Source organism: Salvia splendens, chromosome 11 (genome assembly GCF_004379255.2).
Source record: "Salvia splendens isolate huo1 chromosome 11, SspV2, whole genome shotgun sequence".
In the NCBI taxonomy this organism is placed as follows: Eukaryota; Viridiplantae; Streptophyta; class Magnoliopsida; order Lamiales; family Lamiaceae; genus Salvia; species Salvia splendens.
In genome coordinates, this window is record NC_056042.1 from 32,055,508 (window position 1) to 32,073,284 (window position 17,777).

At 33.7% G+C, this 17,777-nt stretch overlaps 1 pseudogene; it reads right to left on the minus strand.

Annotated features, from left to right (window-relative positions):
• Window positions 1-814: 814 nt before the first annotated feature.
• LOC121756446 lies at window positions 815-10,195 on the minus strand (annotated as a pseudogene).
• Window positions 10,196-17,777: the final 7,582 nt, after the last annotated feature.

Here is a 17,777-nt window from a genome sequence, read left to right on the forward strand (position 1 = left end):
TATCAAATATCCTATACCGTGGTATACCGAATATTCGGTACATACCGTACATGCGTTATAACGAGGTATATCGAATCTTTGGTATATACCGTACATGTGCACGAGATTGGCTCAAAGGAGATAAGTTTAGCTTATATACGGATCCAACTAATGATGATCTTGAGTTATATAAAGAAATTGACGAAATTTGAAAAAAAAAAGAAGTGTTGTTGTGTTACTTAAATTTATTATGTTTATTTGCCTTATATATTGTATGATAATTATTTTTTTTATTATTTGGTAGATGCAAACATGAGTCAAGATAGTATTGATCACTTAAAATTTTATTTTAAATATTTTGGGTATAGGTTTGATTGTTTTGGATTTGGATTTGTTTTATTGTTTTGGACTTTTTTTCAAATAGTTGAACACTTGGAAATGTTACTTTATATATTTTGGATATAAATTACAATAAATTTTTTTATAACAGGTATAATGGTATTACGATATGTCGTATTGTATTTCGATATACCGTAAAAGTACTATATACCATAATATAGTACGATATATCGCAATAACGGTAAGATAATGATATTGAAAATTATCATACCGAAGGTATACCGAAAATTCGGTAAGGTATCAGTATGAAATTTTGTCATACAGCTACATTCGATACGGTATGCGATATGACACTCTCGGTACGGTATACCGTACCGATCCACCCCTAGTTAAAACGAAAGGTGTGAAAATTGTAAGTGGCGAAATGACTCTAGTGATTACAAGGAGAACTAGATGTTTTTTTGTCAATATACAAGATGAAGTTTGAAGGTGAAAATTATGGAATGGCCTATTTATAAAACCCGGCCAGCGTAATTTGCATACTATTGCACATGAACTTGAGTTTACCTAGTGCACACAGATAGTATCGGCTATCGATTGAAGTTCGTGAACCAAAACAACATTCATATCTTCGACCAATATATTAGTAAAACGATTTTACAGCATAAACTCCTGGGCAGAATATGAAGTATGAAACCTCAACATCAATGAGGCAATACAGCTCAAGGTTAAGAGTTGGCCTACTATAAGTGCAACAGATCAACCTCCCATCCCAGTAACTGAGTGAAATTGTTGCTTGTAAGAATTCGATTTGTCGCTGTCTCCTGATTCTAGAAGATTAACCTACAAGTAGTGTAACAAAGTCAGATAACATATTGTAGATTACACATTAGAGGAATTATAGATTGCCAGAAAAGGAGAAAGATGAACGAGCAGGAAGGATGCAGACGGGTACCTTCACAATTTCTGAATTTGAGCTTGGTCGTATATAAGCAGCCAAGACGCTCATGCTAAAATCCTGTGATCAAGAAAAGAAACGAACAGTGGGGATAGGACTTTTCGGCTAAATTGCCACTATTTATGCCAGTGTCATCAGATCATGCAGATGACTCGAAGTCACACCAGAAAACAACGATTGCAAAATAAATAAGTACAGTATATCGTCCTATATTCCTTTTTTTGTCCAAAAATACAAAAATAAAAATCAGTACAGAAGCTTCAGATATTCCTTATGATTCAACAACTTGCAAGTTGCAACAACTTAACATGAAGGTGGTGAAGCTATGCTAATAAATATCTTAAAACACGTCAGAATTATGAAAGTTGAATGAAAACTAGTAGTATTAGTGTAATTATTTCTACTCGAAAGATCAAAAGTTAAGAACAATCCAAAGGATATAGCTAGACATTGAACTACAGACTGCGATCAGAGTGCCTCAGTTTTAGTTAGAAAATATAACACAGTGAATAGGAAAAATTACCCTGAAAGGATCACCCCTCAAAGATTGGACAAACATCGACGAGCCTGCACCTTTACCCTGCAGAATAAAATGAACTAAATTTTAAAAGCATATAGATTGATTATATGATCTCATGGAATGATAATGATGGTTGAGAAGTGATGGTTTGTGATAGTAACCAACATATCCGATGGATCAAACAAAAACAATATTTAGCACCAGACATGCCTTTGGTTTCTACTTTCTACAGAGACACCAAAATTATTTAAACCTTCCACTGGGGATTAATACCCTTGGTGTTTTTGAAGTGTCAATTAAATATATACACTTTGATTATGTAGGAAAATCAAATGATATGCCTCATAATGGCAAGGTAGATATTCACCTTCTAATTTAGCATAATTATCTGCCAAACCTAAATCTAATTCTGTATTTAGCAACTTTAGTTATAATTCAAAGACAAAAGGCCCACATATTATATAATCAGCACTCTTCTAATTCTAGTAAAAACTTGTGAATTTAAGAGCAATCACCCTCAATAATAAAGCTCTAAGTAACCCCAGTTTCATGTAAAGTTTATATGCCATTGAACCCTTATGACCAATGACATAAATTACCATGTTCATTAGTGAATTAGGGAAACAATGCTACAAACCTCCAATGATACATCCCTGAGTCGCCTCCCTGTGTTGGCGCAACAAACACGGACTACATGTTCATCACAACTTCCACTTATTACATAATCTCTTCCATTCATGTAGTACGACCGAGTATAATTCTGAGAACTTCCAGTAGAAGCAATACCAAAATTCAGATGAAGCCGTCCATCAACAGCCAGTAATTGTCTAACCTGGTAAACACATATCCCACCTTTTATTCATAATTAGCACAAAAAACTGCAATAACTTGCGGGGAACTTGACAGAGTAGACAGAATTACCTTTTCCACTTTAAAAATAGCTGAGTAGTTTTAATAAAATCACTTCCATTATAAACTATATGATCATTATTATCGTTTCCATTTTTTTGTTCCATCAAACAGTAAATCCGAGTTCATTAACACAAAATCCAATAGCAATCAATAAGCATCCATCAGATATGTTATTTAAATACTAAACGTTACCTCATTGTCAACTGCAGAAACGAGAAGATAATGATCATCAGGGGAAAAACAGACCATCACATTTCCTCGGGAGCTTGAAGCAGTGTAACAAGGCTGATTTGGCTTTTGTCTTATATCCCACATCTTAACATTCTGATCAAAAGATGATGTGGCAAAAAGAGATGGAGAATGATTCGAAAACTTGACAACATTAATATGCTCCTGATGCATATCAGCAAAATCTTGCAAACGTTTTCCACTACTAATATCATATAAAGCAACATTTTTTGAGTATCCACTTGCAAGAAATAGTTCATCCGTTGAGTTGACATGAACAGATGTCAACTGGTCAAACTCATCAAAGATAACATTACCACGATTCTGAGACATTCCTCTGCTTGTGGTTGGCATATGTTGTATGTCATATAATCTAAGTGAACCGTTGTCAGAACCAGCAATGAGCTGAAATGAAACAATTTGCTAGGGTGAAGTTCAAACATGAATTTGATTTGCACCAAAAGAGAAAATTTTCACCTCAAGGAAATTAGCAGCAATGTAACCTAAATGAAGACTTATAAGAGCATACCATGGCTCACAGATAACAAGATAACGAGATGTTTCAAATTTCAGCATCACTCATCAGATATAATGTTTACTGTTTCACATTGCATGTGATCTATGATTGGCTGCAGGAGCACTTTGTATGGTTTGTGTTTAAAAAATAATAAGTTCAGAACAAAGATTGTGCCAAGTTAGAAGCTCTGCTGGGGAACAATTTACCGATTATGGGAGCGAGCTCATGAGGTTACACTCAATGCCTGACTCAAAATCTTACCGAATTCATATACTATAGAATACGTTTTAAGCTAGAAGTTATGAGATGTCATTTAAGGGGGTGTTTGGTAAGGGTAGATAAGGCAAGATAGTTACGTTATCAGCTTTAAATGAGTGTTTGGTAGCCTAGATAAAATATAAGTGTGGCCCGTGTTAAATAGTTGGCCCGATCAAAACAAGCACAAAATAGCTTATCTCATTTTGATAAATAATCATGGAAAAAAGATGTGATTGGGTATCTATCTCTTCAAATTTATGCTCTTGACTTTAATAGCCCTCCCTCAAATTTCAATAGTCCATTCCCCTCTCTCTGTACTGCTACTATGCCCCCCCCCCTTACCGCTGCCCCCCCCAAAACAAACACCCCACCCCCCCCTCTCTGTCTCTCTCTCTCTCTCTCCCCCTGCTACTCCTCCCCCACCCCCCTCCCCCCTCCCCCTCCCCCTCCCTCATCCTGCTATGCCTACCCCCCCCCCCTCTCTGTCTCTCTCCTGCTACTCTCCTCTCCCACCCACCCTACTGCTACTCCCCCCCACCACTTCTTTCTCTCTCCTTGCTACTCTTATCCCTCTCTATTGTTTATTATTTATTTTATACTACTAATTAATAAAATTTATTATTATTAAATTTTTTCTTATGCTAAAATATTAATTATGTTATAAGTAATTCAATTAACAAAAATAAATATAAGATAGGCATCCATGTCTTTTCACACATATAACCAAATCATCTCATTTCAGATCTTATGCTATCAAACAATAAGGTAAACTTGAGTGATCACATGTTAAGACATATAGTCCACCAACACCCCCTAAAAGGACAACTTATGCAGAAGATATTTTTGGGTTTCACTATAAAATGCCAAAAAAGTTGAACAATAACATATACCTTAGATGGATACTTCTTGAGCCAGCATAATCCCAGGACACTATTCATAGCTCCAAGTGATGGAATGTAGTTAACTATCTTCTCACTCTCATGGTTTATTACAACAACTTCACCATCTAATGTTCCAAAAACCATAAGTCTTGAGTCTGTTGGATGATACTCAAACTGTCTTGGTCGAAAACTTCGTCTTTCATCTCTTGATAGTCCACCCATAATAGAAAGAGGATGTAAGGTAGGCCATGATTCCCATTTTGGCAACAGAAAGCGATCTAGAATAGAAATATTGAGATTTTGTTGATGATGAAGAGCAATTCTTCCTCGAGGCAGGGATAGAAGATGGGTTTGCTCTGATCTCACGTTTCTGCAACATGCTAACCACATTGTCTTTACTGCGTCTGTTGTATGGAAGGTATTCAAAGTGATGTGTGAAGATGTCATTGGCTCTTCCCCTTTCATCACTCCCAATTGGCAAATTATCAAGAACTTTAAGGTTCGGTAATGAAGCTATCATGTATTCTCTGTAATGTTTCTCGTAGCATATTGGAGATGGATTACGAGAGATGTACTTTTTGGAGACAACAGAAGTCCTGATACTCGAGTTGAATGAGCCCCCAGAAAATGAGTCCTCATCATGTGTGTCCAATGAGCCAAAAGAGATCTGCTACAGTATATGAGGAATTGTTATATTTTTTTTCATATATCCCCTCCCTCCCTATGAAATGAACCATTGTTATATGAGGCTCAACAATAGCTAAATTAGAACCACATTCTCAATAATATCTTATCTATTATTGTGTACCCAAAGAAACCTTTCAAATTACATTTTTTGGACTCAAATAGAAGAAAGAGACTACGATACTAAACATCGGAGATCCCTAACCCCCAAGAAAAGATTTAAGATAGTGATATAATACCTAAAAATAGAATGTAGGATATGTGACCCCTTCCTCCCAAAAAAATGATCAAGCAAAAATGTACAAATAGAACTCAAGAACCAAAAAAACTATTTCTTCACATTGGTTAAGCAAAAACATAAACCCTCAATACCTCATTCTCAAAATCAGCCAGCTCACTCCAAGAAAGAGGAATGTTAGGATAGAGTTCTGTTGAGCCAAAGTCCCGATGGTAACCCGAAAAATCTACTTCGCTGTCATCTGAAGAATCAGTATTTGTGCTTCTGGCATCCATTTCATAATCATCCAAATCTTCATCATCAATATTTAGCTGTAAATTTGGAAGAGCATCATCACTGGGGGAAGGTAGTTCTATGTAAAAACCAAGGTCAGTACGACCTGAAACGATGCCTTCATTCACAGATGATGCAGAAGGGCACCCTGCATCATTACTATGCGAACAATTTTGAAACCGGAGTTCATCTAAAGAGGGGAGCTTGGATAAAGCTGCACTAGTTGTCCACAGGTTTGTGATTCTTGTTTCACATAATGAAAGTAATCTTAAGTTAGGCATAGAGGAAAAACAATCCTCCCGGAAACCAGAAAGTGAAGTACTGAAATCGAGGTTTAGTGTATGCATGTGCACAAATTTCCAACCATACTGAGCTTCCGAAAATGAGAGGACTTCAGATTCAGGACCTGGCATGCTAACCCCCGTTGAGAAAGATCTCTGCATAATAGATACATGCTGAGTTCAAGAATCGACCAACAAATATCCATCTCAAACAGATAGCAATGTTATTTATCTTCTTTATTTATGAAGTTCTGGAAGCATAGCCTCTTCAATTATCAATGGTTGCAAGCTCTATAACATTGCACATATATGGCTGACTCCTAGAGAATTCATATCCGTAAAGTGAATACACAGCAGTTGGATTGTGTTCAACATAATAGATGGAAAATATGGATTTGGAAGATTAATCGTGGCAGTTAGTTTAGGAATAGAAGATCCTCATTCAAAAGATATAACAAAAATGGAGACATTCAGCCAGTGTGAAAAATCCTTAGAAGCTGACAAAACAAAGGTAAAGGAAACTACAGCTAGTGGAAAATCCTAGTTTTGGGGAAGACTCATTGATAGATAGCTTAGGTAGCAGCAAAAGCACATATAATTTGCACACTAACATGATCGTCAGAAAAAGGAAAATCATAAAACATGAAGTTGGCCAATCTAAACAGCCCTTGTAGACAAAGATGATATGATGGAGTCTACAGTTCTCATGCTAAGACTACAAAAGAACAACTGCAGCCAATGTTATCAATCTCGTATGGCGGCTTATGGCGGTTTGCCTAAAAACCGCCACAGGGATGTGGCGTATTAGTATGGCGGATATGGCGGTCAAAATTAAATAATAAAATAATACTTATATATTATATATATTCAAAATTAAAACATATAAAATATAACATCTAAAATCTTTAACAAGTTAATAAAGCATTATTATACCACTCTAACAACCATGTTTCTTGCATAATGCCCTATTCCTAAATGCAGTACACACGCAATGTTGTCAAATGTCGGATATGGCGGTGCTATGGCAGCGACATGGTGCTATGGCGTTTCCACCACCGAACGCCATGCCATAGCGCCATGGGGCCGCCATATCCGCTATTTGATAACATTAACTGCAGCAGTTGAATGATGCTCCGTAGCCAAAGTCAAGTGAAGCGCCGAATAAACTGACAAGGAAAGAAATATTAAATTACTTACAGCAAAAAATCCCTCCCAAACGAAATGTCACGGATATCAACCGTTCGAAGTTTTTCATTGACAGCATGTAGCAATGGTGAGACATATTCCACACTCAACCCACATGCAGATCTATTTACCATGTCAACGGCATCGATCTCGGAAGCATCAATTTCCTTTAACAAATAAAGAAGTGGGTAGAAATCAACATCTTTCAAGTCATCCATTAAAACCATAAATGTGGACATCTCATGGCGAGCCTTCTTGATTTTAGCCTGTACAAGAGAAATACATTGATCGTCCATTTTTTATGGATACCATAAGAAATATATATTGCGCAGTGCAGAAAATATCACTATGGGCTTAAGTTACCAGCAAACAATGTTCAAGTTCATTAACAAATACATTTAGTCCTCTCATGAGATTAAGCCAGAAAGATAAAATAGAAAAATATATTAGTCTGAAAAGTATCCAAGTGAAGTGAGTACTCATTTATAAGAGATAATTGAAGAAAGCGGATTTACTAGATAAGATTAGCATAAGATGGTTGAAAAAGCATATTCCAAGGAACAGACTATTGATATTAGTATTTCCTTAGAATATCTACGATGCATAGCGCCATTTTGGAGTGAACCCTGGACCAAAGTTTCTCTCAATTCCACCCATTTCCACCAAACATCTCTCTATATGGAGTATTCATTAAATTGTTCCTCTTACAACTAATTATTAATATATGGAGTATACTGATTGTTTCTCTACATTTTTTGCCATTGTTTCCAACTCACCAGTTGAACACTATGTTTCATATGAACAAGCAAAGAGGTAAACTGAAAAAGAGGAATTTATCATACAATCAAGAAAATATAATTCATCACATAAGAGGTTGGAATTACTGATCTGTGATCTCACAACAAAATAACTTCAGCTACATGCACGCTTAGATGTTAAAACTATTTTCCAAAGAAATATGAACATTATATAGTGGCATGACTTCATAGCATAAATTACATCTCAAGCTAAGTTTGACCCAACGAAAGGCAAAAGAATACTGAACAGTGAACACCAGCTTCCCTAGCATAAGAAACCTATCTATTTGAGAGCCTATATACAAAAAATCAGCCATTAACTAGTTACACACACAAAGAAAATCCTATCAGTGCCCTCTACTCTAAGTATACCACAACTTTCTTGGTCATGCGGAATTTACAGGAACATAGAAAACATAATACTCCCTCCGTCCCCTAAAAATAGGGACTCTGGGGTCCACCTCATAAGAGAGAAAAACTTGCCAATAAAGGAAGTGGACTTATTTTATGGGACGGACCAAAATAGAAAAGGAGACTATTGTTTGGGGACGGAGGGAGTATCAATCTTCTGCCTCAAGATTCTATGGAAATAATTTTTCCTTTGGTGGTCAACACACGTATCATAAAAATCGGTCCTTATAATGAGAAAAACGAGTGCCTGTTTAATATTAATGATCCATTGTTGTCCTTGGTTTCACTCTCCTGAACATTTTTGTTTCGTTTTCCTATAGCTGAACTGAGGTTTAACTTTAACGAATCCAATAGTTGAATAGACTGTTGCTCTTTATACTAATTTGAGCCGTAGCTTCTATTACTAATCACATCAACTGTTTACAAGTGTGTACTATTCACTGTATACCAATTCTCACCAAGCACACACAAGACAGGAGATCGATCTAAGATCCAATTGTAAAAAAATAGTGCTAGCACCTCATGCTATATCCCCCGTGTATATCTTCATTAAACAAATTTAGTTAAAAATTAAATGGGATTAGCTTATAAGAAAAGCTACCATGTGAACCTAAAACCATCCCAATCTGGAGTTCCAATTTACCTTTAGCACAAACTCAAATACACGAATAACTTGTGAATTTTATACAATTTCGTCTGAATGTGGATTGGAGTTATAACAAAATTTAGCAGGCAATAATTTGACAAAAATGCAATAATTTTAAATGGAGAGATTGCCACAATCATGCAAAACCTTGAATAAAGCTGCCACAATCGCCTTATTTGGAGCAATGCCTTGCCTCTTACAAGCTTCAAAGTACCTAAAATTGGTGCCAAAAAGATAACAAATCCAATTAAAAGAATAAAATATAAGCCATATTTCAAAAATACAATAAAAGGAAACACAAAGCACAGAGATTTTTAAAAAGGAGTATTGCTTCTTGCTTAAATTTTAAGCGCATAGTTATCATAACTACTCTCTATGTCCCAAATGAAGACGACATACTTCCCTTTTTGGTCTGTCCCAGCAAAGATGACTTGTTTCTAAAAATAAAAACACTATTATTCTTACTTTATTCTCTCTACACTCATCACACAAAACAACTCTGCATTAAATCCCGTGCCGCTAAAGAAAGGGGTCATCTTAGTCGGACAGAGGGAGTATAATTACTAGTACTACAAAACACTAGAATCTTTGACATTATTTTCTTCATACACTAAACCTATAACTTCAACTTTTTACAGTCGACAAATTTCACAATCATATTAACTAATTTAAATTCAGATGACCTTCCGTTCATGATCTAATTAAAGTTTGAGCTTGAAAAGTTGCCAGCAGTTACAGAGACCAAGAGCATCAAATAGAATGAGATGACAATAAATACGTAATCAGATAGAACTATTTCATCGGTGGTCAATTTGGCTACATAAAACAATTTCATCGGTAGTCGATTTCGCTACAACATCGTCGAATTAAGTCAACATACTAAAAATGTAAGACCTTTCTTCTCAATCATATCAAGTGAAATTCTGCGATGGGGAAACTCACCCTTTCTCCAAGGTGCTGATATCGGTAGGCATGGCAATCCTTCCAGAATTCCTGCAGATGCTCCAGCGCCAATTCCGAATCGATATTTTTTGCAGATTATTATTACAAAGCAATAGAGTAAGTTCGTCTGATCTTCCTAATTTTCTTTGTTTCTTTCTTTTATTTCTTTTTCTCTTTAATAATTTAAGGCACTTTTTCACAATATTGGGCCCTCGGCCCACAATATATGATGAATACGTGTGGATTCATTGCTCTCTCTCTCTCTCACACATTATGGGCCCTCGGCACTTTTTCTTGATGGTAGTATTATTTTTTATATTACTATATATCTAAAAAATCAGGTTGATTATTACCAAAAAAAAGCAGGTTGATCACGTTAACTTAGTTGTTATGTCGAAACACAGAAATTGTAAATTACGCATCCACCAATCTTAAATAAATGGTACAGTAATAAATAATTTTAATGCAACATTAGATTTGGGTGTGCGTCCAATTTTTAAAAGAAGTATGTCAATAGCATGTAACCGGCTCGAATAGCTCGTCAAATTTATAGAATTAGAGCTGGATATTTCTAACCCGATAAAATTAAAATCTGATTAGCTCGCAGCCGATTAACCCGCAACTCGTTAGGGCCAGGCTCGAAAACCCGATGGGTTGGTCCGAAAACCCGATAAATTTTCTATTATTATATTTTTTTAAATCATAATTCGACATTTCATTGATTAATTTTATAATATAGATAACTAAAAAAATAACTTTCAATTTTATATTCAATACACAAATTATATATTGAATTTTCACTAATATAATGATTGATAAATAAATTAAAAACTTCAATTTCATTTAAAAAATATTTAAATTTCTAAAACATGCATTAAAATTTCATGAAATAACTCAATATTAGTATTTGATCATGCTTATAATTGAATTTAAGCATATATCTCAAATTATCATAATTAAATATTTTACATTTTATGAATATAACTAATTTTTGTCATTATTTATTGCATTGATCGCTTGTTAATTTTATCGGTTGCAACCCGATGGGCTAGCCCGAAACCCGAGTTTTTAGGGTTAGGGTCGGACTTTTATATCCCTTAAAGAAATCACAACCCGATTAGCTTGTACCATATTGACCCGCAATCCGAGTAGGAATGGCCCGAAACCCGAGTAGGGCCGGCCCGATTGACATCCCTATGGTACCTAAGTTTTTTGGGTTAGAAGCTAAGAATTGATAAAGAGTTATTATAAACTACTTTTGCATTAAAAAAATCATGATTTTTTTGTCAATAATGCAAGTTTGAAAATCAATTGTTGATATAGTTGCTTTAACATTTTCCGCGGGTGTTCTATATCTTAAATTTTTAATCCAATGCGCGCATATTTAAACATTAACGTTGTTTAGATACATGAATGTTTGTTTATGTAATATTTTTCGACAGTCACACCAAATATGATTTTCCCAAATTCGGTTCGTGTGACAACGGTGAAAAATATTAAATTTGTAATATTAACGACTGATTTTTAATCAATCTTCTTGATTTCTATTACAATTTGTACTAAAACAAATACTACTAGACACTAGTATAATTCACGATTGACCGTTGTTCATATCATAAACAAGATTACACTAAAGCTAAGAAATTTGGGCTTTAGTTGGGCTTAATGTATAGAAACCCTATTAACGGCCCACAAGTTGGGCCGTGGTTGTGTTTTCATGGTAGAAACTGAAATTTGTTAGGAAACAAATTTTGCTCAAAGAAAAAAATCAACACACTTTAGTTGTAGCTAAAACAATAATTATACATCAATTTTTTTTTAATTAAAATTGTGTTTTAAACTGAACTTTGTAAAATGAAAGTCACAACTCACAAATACAAACTGATACAAATGTTGTATGATGGAGTACAATTTATTCATGTGAATCCACTTGAAAATATTAAGATCTTAAGTCTAATTATTGAACTTCTAAATCTATGCCAGATTCTCAAAATCAATAATCTTTGATCCAAAAATAGTGATTAAATCATGGTCGGAACTTTACAGCTTGACGTCTGCATGCTATAATCAATTCTTATTATCTTATGTCAATGACATCTCCAACATGGAAAAGAAGGAAGTGCCTCTTTTTATAACATGCTTTAGGAATTGCGTAACCTTAACTCTTTATTTTAAGGTCAAAAGATTTGCAAAAAAGAAGAACCAGGTTTGATGCACCTTGTTCCCCATCATCATGTGTCATTAAAACAAACACTTGATTGATTAATTAGGTATAACTGCTTTTTCCAAATTATACCAAATTAGGTATAATTGGTATATTTTTTCACCCTTAATATTTGATATGTGTTGCATTACTAGCTGGCACAAAATGTTGGTATTTTTCTCTACGAGAATAATATACCGCAATCTATATTAAATTAAGAAGTTAGGATTTAGAGTCAGAATTCAAATATAGTTATATAACATGGACAGTTAGTTAGGAACATGGAATAGTGATCTAGAATATAGAATTCAATAAATTTCAATATCAGAAAATATGCGAAAACGATGTCAACAGATAGTGACTTTATATCAATAATCCTGATCTATACGACTACATTATTGAACTGCTAGAATTTAGATCATGTTATCATTTCGTGGTATGAAAATAAACTTAGAATTATTTAATCTATGTATGTATTCTGTATTGTCAATAAAAACAAATAAGTATCATATTTTACTCGCAATATGTTCAACTTTCCTAGATTTCTTTAATGCGCCAACTTAAATGCCACATGCTAGTCAGAAATAATGTTTCCATCTCTATTTGGAAATTCAAAAATGTGTTGATATTCTTTAGTCTCTTTGTCTCATGTTATATATATAATCTACAGTATTTGGAACATAAACAATTACTACTACTCATTTTATATTTCATCTTACGATTTGTTATTTATTTTGTTTAGGTTCTTACATCAAACTAGTTATAATTGTATCTAGTTATAATAATAAATTTCAAACTAAATCGCTTTACGAGATTCTTCACATGGTAATAAACTAGCCGTGACAATCTATTTCTAAATAAGCTTCACAAGTTGAATGGAACTAGATTTTACGTTCACTAGATTTTAATGAGAAGCGATAACTTTTATTCTAGCACGTGAAACATAACATCTTAATAAGGACAGATTAAAAATAATCATCTTAAATAAGATGGTTACTCTTTAATAGTGTATACACTATACAATACACTCCAAATTGTTTATTTAGCAAATGAAAATGAAGTCTTGAAAATGATGTTTTTTTTTATAATAGTATACAATACACTCCAATTGTTAATTCAATAAATGAAAATGAAGTCTTGAAAATGATGTTTTGATAATGCGTTTTGTACAGCTCGATGCAATCGAACTTTAGATTAGTGATTATCACGAATTTATAAAAGGCAATTAGGCTCATTAAATAGAAATATTTGGCCATTCTGCAAAAATAAAACATGATTACGACAGTTTCCTAAGTTTTTTGTTGCATCCTGTCTGGTCAACATGTCTTTTAGCTATTTTTTTAGTTGGGGGTTCCTTTTAAATATCTGTGTTTTATTATAGTGTCAAAATATATAATAGTATATCCCTATATAATGTAGATCACTATTTAGATAAAGATATAATAGTAGGAGTGCAAATTATCTAAATAATTGCAATGTAGAGAGAGGGACATTATCGCAATGTGTACAACTTATCTAAGTACATAATTGACAAACCACAAAAATGTAGAGAGCGTACACTATTTAACAATACACATTTAATCAATAAAATAATTTAGGAGTATGTTACATTTAACAAAACTGGTCAATATTAAATTGAAATAAGAAGCACCAAAAAAGCACACACAAAATCACACATGAAGTGTGATTTTGTTCTACATTTTACATGGACACATCACACATGTAGTGTTCTTTTGTTCTACTACATTTTACATGGAAAAAGAAAATGAAAATAATTGTTTGGTTGCTTCGTGAATTTTACGTGAACTCGGAGTTGGAAATTGCAGTATAAATGTAGCATGTATCGTTAAAAAGTAAAAGAATTCAATGGAAATTTAACAATAATATAGTGGTTCTACATTTTTTACAATGAAAAAGAAAATGAGAAAAATATTCACATTAATTATCCATCTGGATTGAAAATGAAGAAAAAGAAATACTATCATAATAAGTATATCATTCTATCTATAAAATAACTATCTTACAGAAGAAGAAAAAAAAGAGAAAATGGGTGCAAATATAGAACACACATGTGCTTAAAGTGCATTCAGCAATTAATTCTCCCAACTTAAATGAAGGACAATTATTATACTACATTTCTCTCATCCGTGCGACCAAAAATTATTCACGATCCCCAAGCCAGTATAAATATTTTTTTTCTTATAAACGATACTCCTACAATTTATATTTATTCATTTATAATAGACTAAAGTACAATGTTGATAATTTACGTTTGTTCTAAAATTCTTTTTGGTTCCATACATTAAGTTTGTGACCTTTTGGTCCCTTACATATTAATTTAGTACTTTTTGGTCCCAAACATATTATTTTTTTTAAAAAAATAACCATTTCTATGTTAAAATTATCAGTCAAAATGTTTGATCAATTTAATAACTTACTTATAATATAGGACTAAAGTCCATTTTGGTCCTCTACTATTTTCCATAATAATTCTTTTCGGGTCCTCATACATTAAGTTTTTGACCTTGTTTAGGACCAAAATATACCAAAACAATATGTTAGAGACCAAAAGGTCACAAACTTAATATATATGATCAAAAAGAATTTTATGAACAAATGTAAGGGACTAAAATTGGAGTTTAGTCTTTATAATACAAATAGTCACTCTAATTAAAACCTAATCATTCATTATAATAAATATTCTAATTACTCTAATTAATTAGGAGCACGGCATGCGAAGCGCTCATATATAAGTGTTCCACTTTATTTTAGTGACCAGATGGAATTATCTAATTTAACATGACCAACATCATGGTTTGAACAAAAGAATGGAATTTAACAAACCAAACTATAAATTTAGCTCAAGCTTACCTAAAAATATAATTTGAGATATTTATGTAGGAGTATATATTAAGAGTGATGCTAAATGGCCATAATGTGGCCGGCCATAAAAAGTTAATTTAGTCCATTTACATGTATAAAAAAATTAGAATTACCGATATAAACTTATTTGTGTGTGAATGGACTTGTGAGTTGATACTTATCTTTGAATTCCATTACGTAAAACACATTAATATCACGAATTACTGTATACGTTGAGCAACAATCAAGAAATGACAGTAGTAATAAGTTGAGCAAAAACTACGAAAGAACAACACTAACATGTTGAGCAACATATAATGAAGATGATATAAAAGTAAAATCAAATAGTATTAAACCAAAAATTTGAAAAAAAATCAATTTTTTTTGTTATTTACTTAATTTATGGCTGGCTATAATGTGACCGCATAGCATTATTCATATATTAATTATAACTTAACTAGATGATAACAAGTTAGAGAAGAATATTTTTTTAGCTACATGCAATTTTATTAAATGTTGCATCTTTTGTTGCTAACTCATCAAAGTATAACTTCGAATTTATTATTACATGAGATTCTTCATTAATTATGAGCATTTATTTATGGCACTCACATCCCAAATTATAGTTTATAAATTTAAATAATATTATATTATTTACGTATCATTTCATTTTGTGATTTAAATCACCCACGTGTTACATGCCATTAAGTGCATGAGATCTAATGGTCCTCACAACCATATCTTTTTAATCCATCATTTATTTATTAAAATTTAACAAAATTTAAATTTAAATATTACCTAAAAACAAACCATTAAAAAATAATTAAAAATAATCTTAAAAATCACAATGAAAAAAATAAAATTATACTACCTCCGTCCCTAAAAGTTTATCTCATTTTTCCATTTTCGTCCGTCCCCCAAAGTTTGTCCCATTTCACTTTTACCATTTTGGGTTGTGGACTCCATATTCCACTAACTCATTCATACTCACATTTTATTATAAAACTAATATATAAAAGTAAGACCCACAATCTGCTAACTTTTTCAACTTACTTTCCATTACATTTCTTAAAATCCGTGTCGGGTCAAAATGTGTCAATATCTGAGGGACGGAGGTAGTAATTTTCAACTATTGTTGCCATATGACAACACTGTCATTGGAAGAAACCTTTTGACTATACTGTTAGAGCATCCGCAACGGTGGCGACGATCGCCACCGCCGTCCGCGCCGCTGGCAAGGCGAAGCAGCGCCGCCGCTGCGCTCGCGCCGCCAGCGAGCACTGATGTGGCGGCACGGGATTGGGCAACGGCATAGCCGTTGCCTTCAAAAAATTTTTATTATTATTATTTAAAATCGGGTTTTAATTAAAAAAATGATAAAAAATAAAAAAAAATTCACTTCCCAAAAAAATTATAACCGTTTATTACCGTTTTTTACACTTTTTTATTTTATTTTTTTCCCTCCAAAAATACACACTTTCATCTATAAATACCCCCACTTTCACACCCAAAAATTCATATCAAACTACACAATTCTCATGTAATTTTTTATTTTAGGAGTTTAATTATGTAATTTTTAATTTAGGATTTTAATTATGTAATTTTTAATTTTTTGGATTTTAATTATGTCTTTTTTATTTTATTTGTAATATTTATTGTGGTTTTTAATGAATTTTAATATTATGGAAATGTTTTTGTGTAATTGAATTTTAAATTAATTGTGCTCGTCCTTGCGGAAGAGCATAGCTGTGGGTGTTGTGCTCTTGCCAGAGAGCAGGCAGAAAAAGTGGGGTCGGGCCCACAACCGTGCCGCTGGCAAGAACACGGTTGTTGATGCTCTTATAATGACCTTATAGGCGGACCGAGCTTGGTTTAACTTCTACTCTGACGTTGTGTCTTTTAGTCATCCACAATAATTGGTAAAAAAATGTTAAAGATCACTCAGGAATACATGATATATACTACAACTTTTTCTACTGTGATTATCTTTAGGCCACTCGCAGTTTCGTTCCGCCACCAGCCTGTCCCGCAGTGACCAATCGCGTGATGTCTCGCCACGCGCTGAGGCGACGTGGCGAGGTCCCAGGCGATGCGTGACGCACACACGCCGGCCCGCGAGTGAGATTCGTCACGCTGACGTAATAATTCATTTTTTTTAAAATCGAAAAAAAATAAATTGTGAAAACGTTAATGTTACCTTTTTTATAGCCGTTTCCAGTTTTTTTATTTTTTTACTCTATAAATACTCCTAATTCATCCTCATTTCACACACAACTACACATCTATTAATCCCAAATCATCTCCATTTCCTCTCCAATTTTCATTTCAAATCATCTCTCTTTTATTCTTCCCCCAAACTTAATCGATCTCATGGATCCATATGAGCAAATGCGTCAAATAATGGAAGAATCACTTGAAGAAGATCGACGCCGGGAAGCGGAAAAAGCTGCGCCGCCCCAAAGACGCTCCCGGACTTACATCCATCGTAAACCGGAGGAAACCGCAGCAAGGTTAGTCCGCGACTACTTCTGCGATAATTCGGTGTGGCGAGATACCTATTTCCGTCGCTTTTCCGCATGCGGCGACCACTATTTCTCCACATCGCAAATACATTGGCGGCCCGGGAAGAGTTCTTCCAAGAAAGGTTCGACGCCGTTGGCCGT